Source organism: Seriola aureovittata, chromosome 3 (assembly GCF_021018895.1).
Source record: "Seriola aureovittata isolate HTS-2021-v1 ecotype China chromosome 3, ASM2101889v1, whole genome shotgun sequence".
In the NCBI taxonomy this organism is placed as follows: domain Eukaryota; kingdom Metazoa; phylum Chordata; class Actinopteri; order Carangiformes; family Carangidae; genus Seriola; species Seriola aureovittata.
The window spans coordinates 28479770-28487679 of NC_079366.1; the positions used below are offsets into that span (position 1 = coordinate 28479770).

The 7910-nt window shown below is 41.8% G+C and overlaps 1 protein-coding gene across 1 annotated transcript in view; it reads left to right on the forward strand.

Moving 5' to 3' along the window:
- Positions 1-6538, forward strand: part of nacc1b (nucleus accumbens associated 1, BEN and BTB (POZ) domain containing b) — a 27858-nt gene extending 21320 nt beyond the window's left edge. Inside the window, exon 8 of the mRNA XM_056371592.1 lies at positions 1-6538. This exon is cut by the window's left edge and continues 6627 nt beyond it. The gene's annotated coding sequence lies outside the window, so the exon portion shown is untranslated.
- The last annotated feature ends 1372 nt before the right edge of the window (positions 6539-7910 follow it).

The following is a 7910-nucleotide window of genomic DNA, read 5'->3' on the forward strand; positions in this document are numbered from 1 at the left end:
GGAGACTAATGACAGAGAGGAGGAGAAGGAGGAGGTGATCGTCTCTCTCTGGCCCAGTGCCACCAAGATAAATACCTGGTCGCTTGTTTGTTTTTGTAGCGTGGCGTTTTGCAGAGGTGTGGGGCTGGAGGCTGAACGAACAGACGCTAGATTTGCCTTTTGTCCCTTAAAACGACCCAAGACGAGCGGCCGCTCAGTGGACGCTAACGAAGATCCTGATAAAGAATAAAGCTTCCAAACCATTTCTTTTTTCCACAAAGTTGAAATTGCACTAAAAAAAAAAATCTGTAAGAGTGTGGAAAAATATCTTTTATGTCCAGAAACACATTTGGCTGAACGTTTTTTTTTTTGTTTTGTTTACCCCGCTTTCCTTTGAAGCACTGCGATGTGATAATGTGAAGACAATTTTGCTGGAACCTGTAGAGGTGATTTGTCCTCGGAGTTCAGTCAGTTTGCCCAGCCGCTGTCGGTGTGTGTGTTAGGTCGAACGCCGGGCAAATCTTCATCCGTAGTCGTCAATTAGAGATCCGGAAGAACAATGATCTTTGTGAATGAGCAGGAGCCTGATATTAAAGAGTAGAGTGGATATGCATCATGTGCAGTAATACAGTGGTTCCCAGACTGTTGTGCTTGTGACGCCTTACTCAATGCTAAATCATGTGTAAATGCAATCCATCAGAAGTTGGATGTTCAGTCGTTCCCTTCATTTATTTTAGGAATTTAAAGAAGCCACGTGACTTAAAACTAGCTGGTTAATAATAATAATAATTGATTAATTGGTAAAAAAAAAAAAGGATTAGTTTTTAATCAAAAACACCAGCTCTAGTTTCGTTTGTGCTTTCAAATGTAAATATTTGCTTGTTTTCTTAGTCTGCTATGATAAATGAATTAACTGTTAAGTAATTTGCAGATATCCCCTTGTGCTCACTCCCTGTAGTGGACATTTTATGCAGTTATCTAATGTTTTATAAACCAAACAATAACAAAAGCAAAAATGTTTCTTTGGCTCAGAGTTGAGTTTTATCGCGTAATGACCTCTTAGTTTCCTCTCGTACTCCCAGGTGGGGAAGCCACAGGTAGGGAACCACTGTATCGGTAGAATTAGACCCCAGTGTTTTCACAAAAAGTCCGCATGTGGCTTTAACCTTCTAATATGGGCAGGAAATCAAGATGGCGGTTGAAAGTTTTGTAATTTTTTGAAAAATAATTTTTGTCACTGTGCAAGAATGTAGAAGTTGTGATAATGCAGGGTTGAGGCAGATCCAACACGCTTGTTACCCGCTGTCTGTCTGTAGGTGCTTGGCCTGTTCTCCCAGGGGTGTCGGCTTGGCTGGGTGCACAGGGCTTCCAACTGGGTGTCACATCCAGGGATTTGAAGATACATTTTTAGAGAAATTCAAATGAGTACTTCCAACGAGCACAGAGAAAGGGATGTTTTCTTTAATATCTGTCTGTGCTGGTCTTGTTTCCTCTTTGATTTTTTTTTACTTTTATTTTTTTAATTTTTGGAGGAAATGTTACAAGCCAGTGGCGGAGTGCTACTGAGAGGAGAAAGGAGAGAGAGAGACATTTTCATAAAGAAGTTTTGAACACTCCTCTGCCCTGCAAAGAGCAAAATCTGCATGAAACTCAACAATAATCTTTTTTTTTTTTTGAAAATTAAACTTACCTGTGACCTTTTTTTTTTTTTTTTTTAAAGGTGCTATATGCAAGAAATTGCTATTGCTACATAGCTAACATTAGCATGTGTGTTTACTTACCAGGCTAGAAGAAACATTGTGAGTTCAACATCAAACTTCATTCCTCTACTCACCAAGAGCTGTCTCCAAAGAGCAACACCAACTTTAACTCTGGTGACTCAGTGACTCACTATTGCCTCTTGAGGCACAAAGCGGTATTACGAGCTAGGACAGGCTTTGGCTAGCTGGTTAGCACGCTAACTTGGGTAGATATCTCTGCGACACCATACAGAGACGTCTTTGACTTTACATTAAAAATGTAAATTCTTCACATTCTGTTGATAATTTGAGTTAACATTTGAATGTTGTAACTAAAATACCACATATAGCACCTTTAACCTTTTTATAAGTCACCACAGGTTGCAGCTTTTTGCCTCTGTAGGGCAGCTACGTCTGAGCACAGATATCTGACTAAAGGTTGAGCGGGGCCAGAGAAGACGTGTTTTTAAAGCGATACGAGTTTGGTCGCACTTTTAGAAGAGCTTTGTACACATTTTAAGAATTTTTTTTTTTCTTTTTGTTTTTACAGGTTAATTTTCTGTTGCTATTGTGTTGTTTTTTGTTTTCTACATTTGAACTAGTGTACTGTAGTTCTTGAAAATTATTTTAAAGGAGATGCTATTAATAATTCAACATTAACACCTGTATGTAGAGTTGCCAAGTTGTGTAAAAAAAAAAATTTACAAAAAAGAGAAAAGTGGAGACATGGTTAGCTGTAAAATAGTTTAGAGAAAGAGAACCACATATTTTTGCATTGCGATTGTTGTATGACTGAGGTGCTGCAGGTGGGAGGGGTGAGGGTTGGGGTTTTAATGCTGGACCAGATGTTTGGTTTTTACTGTGCTGCAGCTGTGGTCGGGGCAGGATCAGGGACTGCAGAAAGCAGACGGACAGACCGACTGATAAACGGATGGACAGTTGAGGTTTGCTTTCGGGCTCACTTCATTTAAAGGCTACAACTCTGAATGTCTGTTTAAAAAAATAAAACAAATCTTCATGGAAAAATCTTTCTCTATTGTCTTGTGACAATTCAAAGACATTTCTTAACTAAGTTTGCAAAAACTTCCATTAGAAATCTACCCAAAGTAAGTTTACTTGACCTGGTTCCTGGACCAGCTTTTCCACAAAGAATAAGCTACTGCTGCTTGAATGTCTTTTTTTTTCTTTAGACGCCACCTGGTGGCTAAAGTCAGCTACTGCAACTCAGAGAGGGGGGGGGCTCAGCAGCTGCAGTAACTGCCAGTGCCACCATAGGGCGGGATCCCAAGAAGCAGTGATCCTACACAAGCTACGATGGTAAAGAAATAGTCTCGATCACTGTATTCATCCAAGCACCTTAACAGCAGACCGCCGGAGGCTCCTGCTGCTCATTTTACAAATCAGACACAAGACAAAGCCACCAAAACGTCCACCGCTCGTGGGCCAAGATGCCAAATAAAGTTGTCAGCAGATTGAAAGTTGCTGGCGTGACTTCCAAAAGAAAAGAGCCGTTTGAGCTTCGACTCGTCCGTCCACACGTTTGTCCGTCTGCTTTTCACTCCTGGTCTCCGCCTCGGCCACCGATCCACAGAGAGGAACAAAAGTGACAAGGAGAGAGTGGAATAATCTTTTTAAAAAAAAAAGCACCTTTGGGCGAGCGCTCAACTGTCCCCGGAGAGCCAAAGCCCTCTGCACCTTTCCAAGCACACTCACTATGTCACTTCCTGTCTGTGGGTTGGATGCTGGTGTCAGAAGTGGGACTGTTTTTTTGGGGGGTTGGAAATCGAGATGTAATGTGAGGGTTCTTTTTGTAAGTTCCTTATTTTTGTTGTTTTTATTATTTTGTACTATTATTCCCTTTTTTTATTTTGTACGTTTGTTTTCTCTTCTCTCTCTTTATGACATTTGTTGTTTACTGTAAAAAATGATGATGATGATGATGATGGTAATGTGCCCATCGACCTGTCTCCCCCCAGTCGGGAAGCGGGAGCGTAGACTGTGCAAACTCGCCTATGTGCGGGCTGTGAGAGGAGGAGTTAAAGGGGGGGTGCGGGGTGGGGGGGGGGGAGTATCGGTTAAAAGTATGAAAGTTGGAGCTGATTCAAACAGGGTTCCTACACAAATCTGGAAATTGGCAGGAAGTGAAATGTGATCATTCACACAGCAAGCATTTGATGGTTCACTGGTTCAGCGTCGACCCAAACACTCACACAACAGATTATTGAAAGATTATTGATAAATTCTCTTTAGAAACCTCTTTTGACCGATGATCATCAGGCAGATGTTTCGTCTATGATTTCAGAATCGATGAAGGAAGCGAAGATGGACGACTTTGTCCTTTCCACTGTCAGTTCCGTCAAAATGCTTGTGGTGTTTGACTTTAACTGTCATATTTATTGCATGGAGAAATGTATGACACATGTCCTTTTCTTTTTTTGTTTTGTTTTTCTTAACAAATATTTGAATCCAGTCAAAGTGTTAAAGGAAAGATCCGCCCTCAAACACTTTTATTATTATATTAGTGTTAAAAATCACTGGTGTCTCTCCCTTAAAGCTGTTGCATTGTATATTTTGGACACTAGGTGGCAGTGCAACAAGTGGTAGCCACAACACTGACACATTACCACCTTATTAAGTCGTCATGACGGACTTGTCAGCAAACTGTTGCCTATTTACATATCCAGCTAACAACATAAGCATTTATATGGCATCATGTTTCTGGCCTCCTGATGAATGTAAATCCAACGTTTCCTCTCCTTTTAGCTCCGTTGTGGTCTCCACCAACTCCAGTGGGAAATATCTGTTGGTTCAGCAGCTGTTTGGTCCTGGTCAGATGGTTTTCATCTGGGCTTTTTTTTTTTATCTTTTAAACAGCTACTTTCAGCTGCTGGAAACAGGTTTGATCAGAGAGACTGAAACTTTAAACCAAAGCAATGAGCTGAAAGATGCTAAAATGCTATGTAGAGCTGAAGGAAACTTGGGTACGAGTGATGTGTCTCAAATTTATACAATAACGGACGAAAAGCAAAGGCTTCTCTCAAAATCTACCATTTTATATGAACTGTAGTCTCGCAAAATCAGAATACGAAGCGGACATAATACAGGTTATGGAAGGCCAGTGCATTCTGGAAAGTGTAGGAAATAAGTTTCAACACTTTCACACCAGTGTAACTTTGTAAGAGGGTGGATCTTTCCTGTGTAGGGACCCTGCTGAAAACCTGGAGGAATGTCGGGAGTCGTGTCGTTATGTGTATAAAAACTGGCTAAACTTGAGAACACCAGAACGAGGGAAGTGGATGCGAGACTCTTTGGAATCAAGATTGTGATCCTGAGGTGAATCCTCATCGTTTATCTCTCCCTCTCCATCCCTTCCTCTCCGCCCAGCCACCTTCTTCCTCTTCCTCCTCCTCTTCTTCCTCGGCGCTGCGGCTTGACCTCATCAACCCCCTCGCCCAACTCCCCCCCCCCCCCCCACCCCGCTCCTCAAGCTCCGCGTCTCTTTATCCTGCTGTGTGCAGGTCTGTAGTCTTCTATCCAGAAACATTTACTCCGCTCTTTCCCAAATCCCCACACACCAGAGACAACACACACTCTCTCACACACATATATATATATATATATTTATATATATATAATGTATATGTATACATGAATACAAAACGGGCAAACCTCTGAGATGCAGAAGCTCGCGCACACACCTGCACGCTCTCAGGATGTGTTGCAGGAATGCGCGTCTTCGTGTCACTGATGCAGTTTTAAAAAAAAAAAAAAAGAAAAGATATAAAAAAAAAAAAAAAAAAAAGTACCAGTTTACCTCGGGAGCTCTCAGCCATAGCAGACCTTAATCCCTACAGATATCTCAGCGCTGCGAGCAGCTTCTGAACTGCTGTGGCTGCCGTTACAAAGCAGGTACATACTTTTTTTTGTTTTTCAGGAACAAACCCGGGAGCCTCAGCAGAGCGCTCTCGGACCATTTGAATGCATACAGTGCAGGGTTTTTACAGAAAACGGGACACAAGCCGAGAGTCCATGTCAACACAGTCTTACCTCAGAATCATACTACAGTACGGGGGTGGGGGGGCAGGGCTTACATATATGATCATAGCAACCGTGAATGACTATTTTTTATTCCTTGTCTCTGGTGGTGTTGGGTGAGAATACTCTGCAGAACTCTTCTTTTTCTTGTTATTTTCCACTATAAATATATAAATATATAAACTGTACATTATGACATAGAAGCACTATGGAAGTTTGATTGTTAGATGTGCACTCGCAGCATGAGGTATTATTCTTTATTATTCTTCATATCTCAGAAAAATGAAAAAGTTAAATAACAGCTTTTGGAAGTAAAGGAAAAAAACGGATTAAAAAAAAATAACAGATTAAAACAATGCAGTAGCGTCTACTGATGTCAAAGAAAAATACCCAACCTCACCCCACCACACACACACACACACACACACACACACACACGCACACACACACACACGAACAAAAACATGCGCCCCAGACCTTTACCCCAGCCCTGCTGTGTTACCCCGCCCTGCCCCCAACCATCCAATACATGACCCTGATGACCCTTCGCGCCACCCCACTCTGCCCCCCCTCCCGGCCCCGCCCCACCCCGCCCCGTGTACATGCCAGTGTTTTCCCCCATGTGTTCCAAGTGCCAATAACTTTGTGAATTCCTAACTGTGACCCAGTAATAAAGATAATTGCACATTAACTACTGTAAAGAGAAAAAGAAACCAGACTGATTAAAATGAGGAAAAAATCTGAATATCTTAATAAAAGGTTTGTAACAAACAGGACTGACCTTACGGCTGTGTTGGCTCTTTATTTACCTTTTCCTGACATCTTTACCCAAGATACGAAGCTTGACAGCGTCGTAGTTTAGCCGATATTTTGTTCCATTTAATTTGTTTTCCTGAATGTTTGCCATTAGACGGATAAATCTCCCTTCATTTCCTAAGATGCTGATGAGTCGGCTGCTTTAAAAACCTCCACATTAGGTGAGGACCACATCCACGTGCTAGCTGCCCCGGGAGGCTTTATTTAGGCCAAGCGTCAACCTCAGAGGCTGAAAAATCAAGCCAACACAAAAGCTGCAGTTCCTCTAATGACCACTAGAGTCGGGCTCTAACAGTGAGACAATCCCCATAGACTCCCATGTTAAAATATCCAACTTTACAGCAGAAATAAACATGTTTACAGCCTGGTTTACCGGCTGGTTTTGGTCTATAGCTAATTATCTCCTTCATGACACCTCTACGGAGGGTGTTTAAATTTTATGAAGGCTAAAAGTTATGTATAATTGAGGGGGACCAATTTTGGATTAGCTGGGAGTTAGGGGCGGAGTCAAGCACTGCCAAGATGGCAACGGCATCTCAGTCAAAATCTGTGGGTGACGTTACGAAGGCTACGTCCACCTTTATTTACAGTGCTTTTGAGCTAAATGCTAATGCCTTTATGCTAACGCCGTGATGTTAAATGTGTATAATCTTGGTTCGTGGTTATCATCTCGGATTAGCACGTTAGCATGTATTGGGCAAATTGAAATTTTGACCTGATGATGGAGCTGCAGTTCATCCTGAGGGGGAGGACCAGATTTAATGGAATCCATCCAGTAGTTGTTGAGAGATTTCACTAAAACCCACAAATGTAAACTTCATGGTGGAACTACAGATAAAGTTGGGATGATAAAAGTCAAGAACTACAAATCCCAGCAGCTGTTTAAATGCTTCAGTCTGGATCAAAGTGGTGGAATGACAGACCAGCGTTACCATCCCGTGAGTTTTGCCACAACTCGTCTCCTGGTCAGGTATGATGTACTTCCTGTTTATGTGTAATTTATGTGTATGTGTCGTGTCGTGTTTGATATCATGGTGACACTGGACCAAGAGAAGCTGTAGGTGTGTACTGGATTAAGTCGTGGTGTGCTGATTATGGATTCAGCTTTTCATTTGTAAGAGCAGGATTGTTTTACTTCAGTCACAAGTTGAACAGCTGGTGGTTTTTCATGTTTGCAGTTTCCGCAGATTGAAGTCCTGAAACATCCAATCAAGACTCATCTCCAACTTGTTCGGGTACGTATGAAATCATTCAGCCAAAGTTTACATGACGTTATATTTTACTTCCCATTTCTCACCTCCAGGAATTATGTTTCTTTTCCAGTTTACAAATGTGAAGACC